The sequence below is a fragment of the Ailuropoda melanoleuca genome, chromosome 3 (genome assembly GCF_002007445.2).
Source record: "Ailuropoda melanoleuca isolate Jingjing chromosome 3, ASM200744v2, whole genome shotgun sequence".
Taxonomy (NCBI): domain Eukaryota; kingdom Metazoa; phylum Chordata; class Mammalia; order Carnivora; family Ursidae; genus Ailuropoda; species Ailuropoda melanoleuca.
This window is the reverse complement of record NC_048220.1, coordinates 113,033,651-113,049,407: the sequence shown is the minus strand read 5'-3', so window position 1 is coordinate 113,049,407 and position 15,757 is coordinate 113,033,651.

The following is a 15,757-nucleotide window of genomic DNA, read 5'->3' as shown; positions in this document are numbered from 1 at the left end:
CATCCATTCACTTAACTGGTTTTTATTTAACTAATGTTTATGGATACCTATTATGTGCCAGCTGGGCATTGTGCATGGTGCAAGATTTTACAAATAAATAAGACAGGGCAACATTCCTTGTAAAAAACATGAATGGATGAATGAATGACTTCAGGTACTTTATTATTAATGATGAACAAAATAAAGTTATCTTAGGACTCAGAAAGCAAATGGAGAAATTTGGGAGGAGAAAAAAGAGCCCCTGATTTTTTTTTTTTTCTGGTTGTCCTACTGTCTACAAAAAGAGCTGAAGGAAACTCTGACTTCTGTTTTCTGGCATCACACAGGATCAGGACTCAGTCTTTTCTTACGTGTCGACATAATCCGTCACAGGTTCTTCTGCAGACTGGGCATTTGGGCTGCGTCCTTTCTGCCAACTCAACCTGATTTTCTCTCCTTACCTTCTGCTCTCAGATGTCTGGATGCATATTTTATGCTTTCCAGCTTATTTTAGTTACTTCCCAGTAAGAGTTCCCTAATCTATACACCGTTTTGTGTGCCTCCTATTAAATATACATATTATCAAATATAATTTGACCTGAAACCCATTCTCCCTACTTGACCAATTTTGCCTCTGTTAAATAGCCTTCAACAGAGAAGATTAATTATCCAATAATTACTATTAGAAATATTATTGTGTTGGGAGAATGCAGTACTCATGATGTTGGATTTTTCTTGGTTTTGGTCCCCAGATCCATTTCCTGCCCTTTTCTGCTCAGCTCTGTGCTGACGCCTGTGCATCAGCAGTGTCCCTTGGACAGTGACTTGCCGTTGGTTTTGCTGGTGGGAGGATGGGATCTGCAGAAGATCAGAGCCCAGGAGAGAGAAAACTCTGGGTGTTTCTTCCTCTTCTCCTCCTGTTTGATTGACCGTAACTTTTCTGGCAGTGGCCATGTTCTTCCAGATCCATGTTTCCTGCTGGATGACCCCTCCAAGGCTCCAATTTTCACTGGAGTCCCTGCAGTATTATTTCCTTCCCTTGGCCTTTAAGCTCAAGGAGTGGTAACATTTCCTCTCCATTGCTGGTCTACCCTCATTTTTCCTTGCTTGTTTATTTCCCTGGCCTATACCTCTGTAACTGGTAACTTTGTTCAAGTCTCTTCATCTGAATCAACTGGGATAAATTCTGTGCTATAAATAGTTAGGACAGTGACTAGAATGCACATCTTTTGCAGTGAGTGACCAGTGTGTAGTGATATGTCTTGTATGTATACAGGGTAACAGAGGAGTGTAATTTAATACAAAGTGTGTTGTGGAACACCTAGTGCTTGCTTGATGTGCTATATTCTTTGAAATCGACAAAAGTTAATGACACATGGCATTTGTCCTCAAGAAATATTTAATTTAGTATTGAGTTTTGATTGACTATTGCAGAGATTTTTTTTTTAAATTTAGTGAATGACTTTGAGGTCCAAAATCAGAGTAGAACATTTTGATTGCTAAATGTTCAACAAAATACTTTCACACCAATAACTTTAGAAAACGAATTCAGTGAAGTGGAAATTATGTTCGTAAATAACATGCATTTGTGGAAGGCTGTAGTAAAAGCTCCATATTAAAATTACCTTTCTTCTTTTCAATTTACTATGAAAAATGTAAATGTTTCCTAATCTTCAAGTCATTAATTTTTTGTGAGTGAACTTGTTACATTGAACTTTACTGATTGTTTAGTTAGAAAGGAAGGAGGGAAATAAATAGTATTATTTTCTAGCCTACTAGTTTTTCTCTAAAGACAATTCTTTAAAACTGGAGACGCAGCTAGCCTTAGGCATAAAAGCCGAGTACAGTACAAAAACTCCCAAGACAAACTATATATACAGGTAATTTTGTGGATTGAACGCTGTCCAGATAATTCCGTAAATTTCACAGACAAATAACTTCTTACAGAAATGACTATAACCCAGGATTTATTGAGCTCAGATCAAGCCTTTGTCTTTTATTCTCTCCCTTATCAGCCTGAACAATGATAAAATTGTGAACCTTTATAGCTTGAAAAGACTTTAACTTCCTCAGTCCTGCTGGGGGGGGGGAGGGAGGGAGAAAGGGGAGGAGGGACAGGAGGAGGAGGCGGAGGAGGACAGGGGAGCAGGAGGCCGTGCCTGGGAAGATGAAGCCAGCTGCCCAGGATGACAGGCTAGTAGTGATGAGTTACTGCTACGCCTGCACTAAACTAGCAAATTGCAGGAAAGCTTCACATGCTTAGAAGATGTAATACGCTTGCAAGAACAACAGTGGCCCCTGCTGAAGCTGTGGGACAGGGAGGGAGAACATGTCATAAACTCCAGGGCATTTAGCATGTAGTTTGGAAAATTCGGAGTTTATTCCAACTTGTGCCTTTAGAAGAGCACATCCTTGTGATTGAGAACATACTAGACTATCCCTAAATTAGGAGAGCATTTGGATAAGTTGCTTGCATCCTAGCTAAGGGATAAAGAGGCTGCCCTCAGGATAAGAGTTCAAAAATACATCATAAAATGAATTTTCTGCTCCAGTACCTATAATGACTTCTCCTAGTCTCTACCATTCTGGCTTTCATGTTCCTGTTTCAGTTGTCAGTGCGGTTTGGATATTTGGGTTTGATACATTTAAATTTTATGGGCAGAGGGGGAAAGGACTGAGAAATGTTTTGGCTAACTTGTGAGAAATACATACTGTTTTGCCTTTAACCAAAGTTGTGCTCATTTGTGGGTGGATTAGGGTATATTCTTCCTACTTTATAGCAGTGGATAGCAATGTTTTCTGGATTTATTTATGTAGCCAGTGTTGTTTTTACTGTTTTAACTATATTTTCTGTGGTAAAAATAGGGAAGTGTATGTGACAAGTGGTTTAATCTTGTGTTTTCTGCAATTAGAAACATAACTGTGAAGTTACCTTGCCCATTTCTTAAACACACACACACATGCACACACCCTCAAGTACCTCTTTTAGACATCTAGTCTTATTTTTTTTTTAATTTTGAAAAACAAATCCTGTCAGATTATTTGGAATTGATTGAAAAATATTTTTTTTAACTCCAAAGCATCAATCGGGAAGATGATCAAGAGCTAAAATGGCCCATTTTCATTCTTTTCTCTTTTTCCCCTTAGTTTTATTGAGAAATAACATGCATCCCTGTATAAGTGTAAGGTATGCAGCATGATGGTTCGACCTACATATATGGTGGAGTGCTCACCACAACAGGGTTAGTTAACATCCATCATCTTGTATAGATACAAAAAGAAGAAAAGAAAAAAATACCTCCATGTGAGAGAAGTCCTAGGATCTGTTCTTGTAACAACTTTCCTATATTATCATATAGCAGTGTGAACTGTAGTCACCGTGTTGTTCATTATATCCCTAGTAACTATTTATAACAGGAAATGTGTACCTTTTGACTACTTTCCTCCAAATATATAAACAGCTTTTGCATTAGTTCGATATTTACTTGTAACAGATTAATGTTATTTGTATGAATTGGTGCTGGATTCTCTCTGTTTTAGAGGTCAGCTTCTAGATTGACAGAAATAACCCCAGTTAAAGAATTGCTTAGTGCCGCAGAGAAGGTAGGCCATTGTAGTTGGGAGGCAACTTTGAATGCTTGATTTATCAAAGAAACTTCAGTGCTACGAGAGTAGACGTGTGAGTCCTCTGTCATTGACAAATAAGAGAGGGACACAGAGAGGAATATTGACCTTAGATGTAGGTATTGAAGTCCAAGAAAGTGAAGTAACCTGCTCAAGAGGCAGAGCCCAGGACTCCTCTTCAGCCACCACCCTGTGAATAGAAGAGTGCGGGGTAGGTACCCAGGCGGAGTCCTTTGAACTTCAGAGATGCCAATGTCAAAGTTTGGGGATATCTGTGTTGGAAGGATCTAAGGAGCAAGGACAGTGGCTCTTTACACTGATGTGTTTGTATTTTTCTCTTTCAGGTGCCTGATTTTATTCTTCCAGAAAGTTCTGGGTTTTGAATACGTACTCAAAAACATGTCCACTGTTTCTTTATTCCTTTCCTGAATGCAGACACTTGTTCTGCACAACTGCCTCTTCCCTTTGATTGTGATCGTACCACAGGAGCAGTAAAGAGAGCCTTTTCCCCTAACTGGGAGGCTGTGCTCTATGTGTCAAGTTACTCTTCCCCTACTTTTCGCCTGGGGCAGAGACCTGACTCCTCAGCTGGATTTGCGCGAAGATAAAATGTGATTTGGTTATTTTGCATAGAAACCTAGGGCTAGATGGCTGCTCCTAGTTTCTACATAATGAGTGGAGAAAAAAACCTTTTGAGCGACTTGAGGACATTCCCAGTGAGCATTCAGAGCTTCCTTAGGTTCGACTGGCATCAGTTCTTTACACCAGATCCCAAAGTACGCACTAAAGACCTGGGGGATAATGCCAAATCAGTTTTTAGAGAACAAAGGGGGTGTCAACAGAAAAAAAAAATCCCTATTTACTCATTGCTTAAGAGTTAGAATTTGGGGAACAAACTCTGCTGCCATTGGCAACTCTGTTTTTGTATTTTGAATTTGTCAGTTGAATTTCTGCTAATGCATTTTTAAATTGGGCAAAATTTTAAATTAGAACAAACACAGTAAAACCTAAGGACAGGATCGCCCATTCTCAAAGTCCAAAATAAAATAAAGTCCGTGAGGTTAAAAAAATTATAACTAAGCAAAGCCAGGGGGAAAATGTGACTAGTTTATCTTTTGGTAAATAAGCAAGGGAAATGAAATACAGACAGCAAGGAAGCCACATATTTGGTAAAGATAGAAACCTCAGATTTTTTTTTTAAATAAAGCAACTTCCAGATTTAGCAATATAAAGTATAATTAGTTTTAGTCCTTAGGAACATTTTATTGATAAACATTACCCTTTTAGGCCTACTGAAAAATACACAAGGCTGTATCCCCATGACCGCAGACAAATGTTTTAGGAAGAAATTAATTGTGTAAAGTTTTGGGAGCCAGTTTCATTTACATAATTTTTTTGTCTTAAAAATATTTGCTTCTGTCGTTTGGAGGGAATCTTTTTCTTTTCTCCTTCCTATTTGACTTGTCTTTATTACCAAGTGAATTTTTCAAAGCCACCCCACTAAGTGACTGTTAGGGAAAATTGGAAATTTGTGGTTGACGTTATGTTGGTGGAGGATAAAGAGAAAGCTATGTAACCCTCAACTCCCATCAGGGAAGAACAGGAGCTGGATGTAAATCACAGTTGAGAAGGGTTGAGGTTAAGGTGAGATATTTTGTCATAGAGGCTGTTCCCTACAGGGGCCCAGTAGAGGGAGGGAGGGTGATGTACAGATGGAGGGGCTTCCATCTAGATCCCTTTCATCGAAGCAACTATAAGACTGAGAGCGGAGCCCAGGGAACTTTCCTGTTTGGTGGAAAGAAGTGGGTGAGGCACTGTGCTCCATTCTAAGAGTGGGTGAGGTTCCTGTGGAAGGGGCTGGAAGATTAGACAGGAGCAGGACAGATGGGAGTTATTTTCCCCCTGTTACACAGTTTGCAGAAGAGACACCATTTAAGACCCCTTACATAAATCATCACTATTTTCTGATAATGTTTTAATTTCATCACTACTCTGTTGGAGACTATTAAAGTTAATAAAAAGTAACATGTTTTTGTTTGGGAGGGAGGTAATCTTTAACCAGTAGATTTTTAATGATTTTTCACTTAAAAAGGCCTTAAAGTATATAGAAAGGGAAGGTAATGTGTTTTAAATTGAGCAATATTTTGAAACTCAAATCAGTTTTTGCCTTAGCAGATGTGTATGCTATGTCCTGTTGAATGTTATTCTGAGTTTATTTTCTGACAAAGGTGTATTTCCTGGAGCTGTTTCTTTTAGGAAAATATACAAATTCTCAGCCTTTACTTTCAAGACTTTCATACTGTTGGATGTTGAGTCCGTCCAGATATAAATAAGATGTAGAATGACATATGTTTGGTAACCTGTGTTTTAATTATCTCACTGATAGTATCGTCTACAGTGTTCACATAGGGAGGAAAGAACAACTCAGAATATTTGTCAGGCTCTCATAGTGTGTAATTATTATGTTTTCAGGTGAAAAAAGAGGGAAATGCAAGAGACTTGGAAGTTAGAATATCTAGATTATATTTCTGATTCTGACACAAACAGTTGTGAGGTCTAGGGCTAACATTTAGGAAAAGGGATAAATAACTTTTGGCTTTAAAATTCTCTAACATAGGGTACCTGGGTGGCTCAGTCGGTTAAGCATCTGCCTTCAGCTCAGGTCATGATCTCAGGGTCCTGGGATTGAGCCCCACATCTGGCTCTCTGCTCAGCAGAGTCTGCTTCTCCCTCTCACTTTCCCTCTGTGCTCTCCCTCTCTCTCTGTCTCAAATAAATAAATAAAATCTTTAAAAAAATCACTAACATATGAGACCCAGTACCTATTTTATCAGTACTGCACCATGGCAAGAGAAAAATGGATGATACTTAACACTGAAAGTGGGATCTTGTCACTCAAGTTATTTTCTAGAATCATGGAATAATGGAACAGAAATGTCCATCTAATACCAAGTTCTCTTTTCATTTTTTCCCACTGTTGCACACGAGGCAACTATGGTCCATGAAGGAAAAATTACTTACCAACATTATCCAGCTAATTAGTGACAGAACCATTAGAAGCTGTGCATCCCACCTTCCTATTATTCTTCTCACTATATCCATCTTTGGCAGCAAAAACAATGTAAAACAGGTTTCTTTTTAGAAAGATAGTAATAGAGTAAGAAATACAGTGAGTAGATGCAAATGTGAATTAAGGGGGAACTCTGACTAAATAGATTTTTAAAAAATCTTATATAACGTAACTGTAAAAAGACTGGCAAAAATCTAGGTACTTTAGGATGGGAAGGGGTTAGAAGTCAGGTGCCTGATATTTGATTTAAGATAAGAAATCAAGAGTAACCAGAGGCATCCCTGGTGAGCCCTCTGTGTTTGATTATTTATATTTTTAATATTTTAGAGTCCCCAAAGACACTGGAATGATCAACAGTTGAAAGTTCTGGGTCAGTAGGAAATTTTGAAAAGAATTGTCAAAAAATTGCATGAGTGAGCAGAACAATGATATACTATTTCATCAGGTGATTTCTAGGAATTTATCCCAAGGAGATAATCCTTGGCCTTCCCTTTCATCTGTGTGGAAAGATGACTTAATTTTTAATATCAGTTGTATTCTTGAACTAACTAGACTTCATCCCTAACTATTTTGGTCATGTCTTCTCTAGGGTACTTCTTTAAACAGAGAAGATTGCTTTACTAGGGGTTTCTTGTTTTTAATATACTTTTTTTTTTTGAGAAAACTTACCATAGACTTTTTTAGAAAATCTTAGTCTAATATCCTTTTATCCATATATTTTCTCAGTATGATTATATATCACTCCATATACTTCCCCAGCTATAATGTTGTCCTTTTTCCTTGTATATCCATGCTTAGAGTGTTCATACCTTGAATTCTTAACCAACACTAATCTCACTCTCATTTAAGTGGCTATGCAGTTAGATAAAAATAAATCAATTTTTACTTTATAAATTTCCCAATACTATTTTCATAAAATTACCTAGTAATTAATTTTAGCAACGCCACATTGCAGAATGCTGGGGCCTATCATTCCTGTGTTAGTCTATGCAAAAAATTTCTCCTGGTATTTTGTAATGCAGAGGTTTATGTAGCAGGCACTACCAGCTGCCTATCTAAGAGCTATCACCAACTTTTCCCTTTATGACCATCTCTAATTTATTTGGTGAACCCACCCTCCTCCTCAATAACTCATTGAATCAAACATAATAAACCATTATCTTTGCTGGTGATGGGATTAGGTAGGCATATGACATAGTTCTGGCATAGGGGAAGGCTTCTGGCAATCTTACTGATAAATAAGAAGATGCCTCTTTTCTTCAGCAAGCCATTGTCATAGGTAGAGGCAGTCTCTGGAACTGCAGCAGAGTTTGAATCTATGAAGGGAGGAGCAGACAACAGTGAGCACCATGTGGGATGACTGAAACTCTGATGGAAAACCACAGGCTTTTTGGTCTGAAATACCAGAATACAGAATGATGACCTTGACAAATTGAGAGTGAGGGGCAATTATGGAAAGTGGAGGGTCAGAGAATGGGAGCCCCAAATTCTCTGTATAAGCTTGACATAATTATCTGGCTAAGCCCTATAACTCTCATATGTGGAATAGACCCTAGTTGAAGATAAAATAACTGAGCTGGGATTTGAGCTACTAAAGAATTTGCATCGAACTTGAATCCAAATAATCAGTTAGGAATATAACAGAATTCTCAACATATCATTCATAATATCCAGTATATAACCCAAATTAACTCATCAGGTGATTTCTAGGAATTTATCCAAAGGAAAAAATCCTTGGCTTTCCCTTTCATCTGTGTGGAAAGATGACTCAATTTTTAATATCAGTCTGACTCTTGAATCAACTAGACTTCATCCCTAACTACTTTGGTCATGTCTCCTCTAGGGAACTTCTTTAAACAGTGAAGATTGCTTTCATTATTACCAGAAGAATCAGGAAAATGTGACCCTTTCTCAGGAGAAAGGACAATCATCAGATACCAATTCTAGGTAACCCAAATGTTGAAATTAGCATAGGAAGACTCTAAAGAGTTATTACTCAATGAGGTTAATTAAGATAAAGGAAAATATACTCACAATGATTAAAAAGGTGGGAAATCAAAGCAGAGAGATTAAAAAAAAATTCAAAAGAAGAAACAAATAGAAATTCTGAAGCTGAAAACCACAACAACCTTACTAAAAATGTCACTTCGTAATAGAATGGAGATTCCAAAGGAAAGAATCAGTGAAACTGAACTAGGTCAATGGTAGTGATCTGAAGTATATAGAGAAAAAGATTTTAAAAACATAAAAAGAGATTCTGGGACTTATAACATCATATTGTAAGTTCTAATATATATGTAATTGGTATCCTAAAGGAGAGAAAGGAGAAAATATGACAAAAAGAAGAAGAACGAAGGGGAAAAGGAGAAGAAATAGTAGCTAGAATTCTGAAAGACACAAATTTATAGATTTACAAAGCTCAGTGACTCCCAAACTCACATGAACAATAGCTGTATATCTCTTAAGTAAATCAAATTATTATAGAAAATTTTATCACAAAGTAAACTACAGGCTCAGATGATTTCACGAATGAATTCTAAGCAACACTAATGAAGAAATAACCCCAATGTTACACTAAACATTTCATGAAAAAGAGGACAAATTTCTCCCAAATTATTTTATGAGATTAATAATCTAAGACATTGCAAAAAAAAAAAAAGGAAACTTCTTTTTGACCAATATTTCTTGGGAATGTAGACAACTAACAAAATATTAGCATAATAAAATATTAGCACAAAAAGAACATTAAATCTCGACTACACAGGGTTTAAAATGCCTTTTTAAAAAAGATTTTATTTATTTATTTGAGAGAGAGAGAATGAGCAGAGGGGAGAGGCATAGGGAGAGGGAGCCAGACTTAGGGCTCAATCCCAGGGTCCCGGGATCATGACCTGAGGTGAAGGCAGATGCTTAACTGACTGAGCCACCCAGGTGTCCCTAAAATGCCTTTTTAAAAAAAATTGAAATAAATATGTAAATCAAACATATGAAATCTTGACTAAGCAGTGTTTACTTAACAATGCCCTTTTTTAATATTCAAAATAAATATATAAATCACTGTATTAACAGAATAAGGGAGAAAAATATTTCAAATGCAGAGAAAAAATTTGAGAAAATTTACCCATTTATGATAAAAATTCCCAGCAAAGAATAAAAGATTTCCTTAATCTGATAAATGATATATGTAAAAACAGATAGCTAATATCATACACATTGATAGACTATTGAATATTTTCCCATAGATATTGGAAACAAGGCAAAAATACCTATTGTCACCACTTTTATTGAACATTGTTGGAAGTCCTAGTAGTCAATGGAATAGGACAAGAAATAAACATTTTAAGATGTAAACATTGAAACACTGAAACCAACAAAACATTCTTGAGAGGAATTAAGAAGACCTAAATAAATGGAGAGATATACCATTTATAAATTGAAAGTCTCGGTATTTTTAAGATGTTAATTATCTCAAACTTAATCTGTAAATTCAATGAAATTCTAATCATAGTCTTGGCAGATTTAATTTATGAAAATCTAAAAATGATTCTAAAATATATATAGCAATCTAAAAACCTAAAATATTTCAAGAAGATTAGAAGATTAAAAGGTTTACTGTAATTACTGTAATTTTGCATCATCAAGGCAGCATGGGACAGACCAAAAAAAAAAAAAGTGACAATGGAATAGAAGAGAAATCTCATATTCACCATACTTGTGTGGTGATTTGGTTTTCAACAAAGTTACTTAAGCAATCCAGTGGCAATCCAGTGGTAAAGGAAAATATTTTCAACAAATGATGTTGTAATAACTGGATATCCAGATTAAAAATTAAAAAAAAAAAAAAAAACCTTAATTGAGATTGAGGATTTCCAGACCAGCATGTAAGCAGCTTAGAAGTCATAACAATTGTCCTAACAACAAAAAGCTGGAAAAACTGAAAAATCAGCAACTCTCCTTAGATCTTTTTTTAAAAAAGATTTATTTATTGAGAGAGAGAGAGCGTGCATGCGCATGCACGCACACGCGTGTGCAAGTGGGGGGAGAGGCAGAGGAAGAGGGAGAGAAGCATACTCCCCACTGAGCACAGAGCCTGAGCCAAAAATCACTTAACCAACTGAGCGGCCCAGGCATCCCTCTTAGATCTTTTAGAGAAATGAGATCATAGATCAAACCACTGACCCAAATATTGGAGAGACAGACAGGCAGATACAAGGAAACAGAACTTGCTATAGCAGAAATCCATGAGCAGATCTCTCCATAGGAACCAGTGCCAAGGCAGAGAAATATGAGCTGTAATTGACAAATTGCTGGAGGCTCAGTGTGGACAACTCTGAGAGTTAAAAACCATGGGACCCAGTCATAGGAGGACTCCCACACTTCTGTGAATTTTACTTGTAGGAACTCTACCAGGACCTCACAGTGAATATTGAAGAATCTTCTTCAGCTTCCACAAGAGGAAGGATTAGGAACCATGTTTAAATATTCCAGAGCATTTTGTTCTTAATGAGATGTTTTCTCAGGAAAAATCATTTTACAGGAGTGTAACTTCTGAGTTTTATCAGAACCTAATTTAACAGGGGAAAGGAAATATCCAAATTTGGCAGGCCCTAGCTTTCTATATAGAAGAAGGGAAATACCAAATCTAGCTCCCATCTAGCCATCCTGTTCCACCTAAGGGCAGGAAGGTGTACTGAGAAGCAATGAAGTTCATAGTCCAGGGGTGGATCACCAAAAGGCAGACATAATCATAGAACTACAAAATGTTTCTCTTACCCACAGGTTACCATTGAATCATTAAAGGCTTATTTACCATAGTCCATCATGTCTGCCTTTCAAAACAAAAACACTATTTGAAGAGACTGAACAAGCATCAAAACCAGAGTCAGATAAGGCAAGAATGTTGTGACAGAATTTTTTAAAACTATATAAATATGCTAAGAAATTTTATGACATGATAGATAATATGCAAGAATAGACAGGTAATGTAAGTAGAGAGATGGAAATTCTAACAATAAAAAATAAATGCTAGAGAACAACAACAAAACTAATAGAAATGAAGAATACCTTTGATGGACTCATTAGTAGACGGGACATGGCTGAGAAAAGAATCACGGAGCTTGAGGGTGTGTCAATAGAAACTTCTAAAACTAAAAAGCAAAGAGAAAAAAAAAGAATGAAAAAACAGAAAAAAATATCTAAGAACAGTGGGATAGCTATAGAAAGAATAACATATGCATATAAGGAATACCAGAAGGGAAAAAAGAAAGTAACAGAAGCTTAATTCCCCCCAATTTATGTCAGAAGCCAAATCACAGATTCAGGAGCCTCAAAGTATACTAAGGCATATTGTATTTAAACTTTAGAAAATCAAAGATTAAGAAAATTCATTTTGGAAGGAGCCAGAGGAAAAAACACCTCTAGAGGAACAAAAATAAAAATTACATCTGACATCTCAGAAACCATGTAAGCAAGAAGGAAATGGAGTGAAATATTTTTAAATGTTGAGAGAAAAAAACCTGCCAGCATAAAATTATATACTCTGAAAAATTATCCTTCAAAAGTGAAGAAGAAAGAGACTTTTTTACACAGCAAAAACTGAGAGAATTGGTTGTCAGTAGGTCTGCCTTGTAAGAAATGTAAAAAGAATCTCTTCAGAGAGAGGGAAACTGATATAGGTAAAAAACTCTGATCTACATTAAAAAAAAAAAAAAGGAAGAACATCAGCAAATGAATAAATGAAGGTAACCTTTTTATTTTTCTTATTCTTAATAAAACAGTAACAGTTCAAAATAATAGCCCCTCTGCATTTGATTATATGTATGTTAATATGTACTATTTATAGGAGAAGTGAATGAAAGCAATGATACAAAGTATAGGAGGGAGGAATTAGGAATATTCTGTTATTAGAAGATATTTACACTACCTGTGAAGCGGTATAATGTTATTTGAAAGTGGACTTAGATTAGTTGTAATGTATATTGTGAGCTATAGGACAACACTAAAAAAAATAAATATGATTGATATGCTAACGAGAGAAAAGGGAATCATAAAATACTCAAAGCCACAAAATATCTGAAAAAGTATGGAAGACAAAAATAGGAACAAAGAAGAGAACAACAAATAAAAACAGTAATAAATATCATACATATTAATCCTACTATGTCAATAAGATCTCACATGTCAATGGTTTGAATGTACCAACTGAAATACAGATGGTCAGAATGGATCAAAAAGCAATACCCAACAATATGTTGTCTACAAGACACCCATTTTAAGTGTTAAAATACATATAGGTTAAAAGCAAATTAATGGAGGAAGTTCTACCATGATAACACTAATCAAAAGAAAGCTGGAGTTGCTATATTAATTTTTGGCGGAACAGACTTCAGAGCAAGGAAAGTTACCAGGGATAAAGAGGGAAATTACATAATGAAAAAAAGGTCAGTACTCCAAGAAAATATAATAATCCTGAATGTGTATGTACCTAACAAAAGAACATCAAACTACTTGAGGCAAAAACTGGTAGAACTACAAGGAGAAATAGATGAATTCACTATTATATTTGGAAGTTTTTAAAAACACTATCAAAATGGCAGGTTCAGTACCCAGAAGATCAGTAAGGACATAGTTGAACTCAACAGCACCATCATTCAACTAGATATAATTGACATCTATAGACTGTTTCATCCAACAACAGCAGACTAAATACTCTTCTCAAGTTCACATGGAATATTCACCAAAGTAAATCACATTCTGGGTGATAAACACACCTTAACAAATTTAAAAGAGTACAGATCAGGCAACATCTGCTTTCAGGCTAAAGTGAAATTAAACTGGAAGTCAGTAGCAAACAAAATAGCTGTAAAACATATCTGTAAAAATCCCCAAATACTTGGAGATTAAACCACACACTTCTAAATGAAACATGATTCAAAATGAAATATCAAGAGAAATTTAAAAATACTTTGAGTTCATTGAAAATACAATTTACCAATTTGTGGGATGTAGTAAAAGCAATGCTCAGAGGAAAATTTATAGCATGAATGCATAAATTAGAAAAGAAGAAAGATCTAAAAGTAATCTAAGATCTAAGCTTCCACTTTAGGAAGCTAAAAAAAAGCAGATTAGATTTAAAGAAGAAAAATAATAAACATACTGCAAAAATCAGTGAAATTGAAAACAGGAAATCAATAGAGAAAATGAACAAAAACAGAGCTCAGTTCTTTGAAAAGATCAATGAAATTAATATACCTTTAGCCACAGTAACTAGAAAATGAGAACAAACACAAATTATTGATATTAGAAATAGGAGTCATCACTGTAGATCTGACGGATAATAAAAGGATAATAAAGGAATATTATGAATAACTTTCTGCCCCCAAATTTGGTAACCTAGATGAAATGGATCAATTTCTTGAAAGATATAATCTGCTGGAACCCACAGAGGAATAAATAGACAATTTGAATATGCCTATATCTATTAAATAGGCTGAGTGAATAATTAATAACCTCCCAAAAGAGAAAGCAGCAGGCCCAAATGGATTCACTGATGAATTCTACGAAACCTTAAAGCAATAAATTATACATATTCTTTACAATCTATTTCAGAAGCTAGGAACAGAGGGAATACTCCCTAACTCATTTTATGAGGCCAGCATACCCTAATACCAAACTAGACAAAGATATTACAAGTAAAAAATATTTGCCATGAACAGTGATTCAAATTTATTTAATATATTTAATAAAATATTAGCAAATAAAATCCAACAATGTATAAAAATAATTATATACTATGAACAAGTGAGATTTATCCCAGGTAAGCAAGGCTAGTTGAACATTGAAAAATCTGCTCATATAGTTCATCACATTAACAGACTATAGAAGAAAAATCATATGGTCATATGGGTAGATGCAGAAAAAGCACTTGACAAAATCCAACATCTATTCATGGTAAAAACTCTCATCAAACTAGGAATAGAAAGAAAACTTCTAAAACTTGATAAAGAATATCTACAAAACACCTTCAGCTGACATGATACTTAATGGTGAGAAACTCAAAGCTTTTCCATTAGGGCTGGAAATAAGGCAAAGATGTCTTCTACCCACTGCTTTTCATCATTGTGCTATCAGTCCTAAGTAACACAATAACCCAAGAAAAGAAGATGTATACGGAATAGGAAGAAAGAAATAAACTTCTTAGCAGATGACATAATTATCTATGTAGGAAAAAAACTTTTTTTAAAAGATTTTATTTATTTATTTGAGAGAGAGAGGGATAGTGAGAGAGAGCATAAGCGGAGGTGGGGGGGCAGGAGGGGAGCGGGCAGGGAGAGGGAGAAGCAGGCTCCCTGCTGGGATCATGACCTGAGCTGAAGGCAGATACTTAACCAACTGAGCCACCCAGGCGCCCCTGTGTAGAAAAATTTAAAAACCACAGCAACAACAAAAAACACTTCATAGAACTTAAGCATTTATAGTAAGATAGCAGGATACAAGATTAATATACAAAAGTCAGACCTTTTCTGTATACCAGTAATGAAGAAGTGGAATTTGAAATTAAAAACACATTTACAGGGGTGTCTGGGTGACTCAGTCAGTTAAACATCTACCTTCATCTCAGGTCATAATCTCAGGGTCCTGGGATCCAGCCTGTATCAGGCTCCCTGCTCAGCAGGGAGTCTGCTTCTCCCTCTCCCTCTGCCCCTCCCCCCAACTCATGCGCTCTCTCTTTCAAGTAAATAAATAAAATCTTAAAAAAAAAACCTTTACATTAGCATCCCCCAAATGAAATATTTAGCTATAAAACTAATAAAATATGGACAAGATCTATATGAGGAAATCTACAAAACTCTGATGAGTGAAATCAAAGAACTTAATAAATGGAGAAATATTCCATGTTCATGAATAAGAAGGCTAAATACTGTTATGATGTCATTTTTCCCCAATCTTAATTGTAGATTCCATATAATCCCAATTAAAATCTCAGCAAGTTATTTTGTGGATATTAAGCTGGTTCTAAAGTTTATATAGAGAGGCAAAAGACCCAGGATCGACAACATAATAATGAAAGAGAAGAACAGTCGG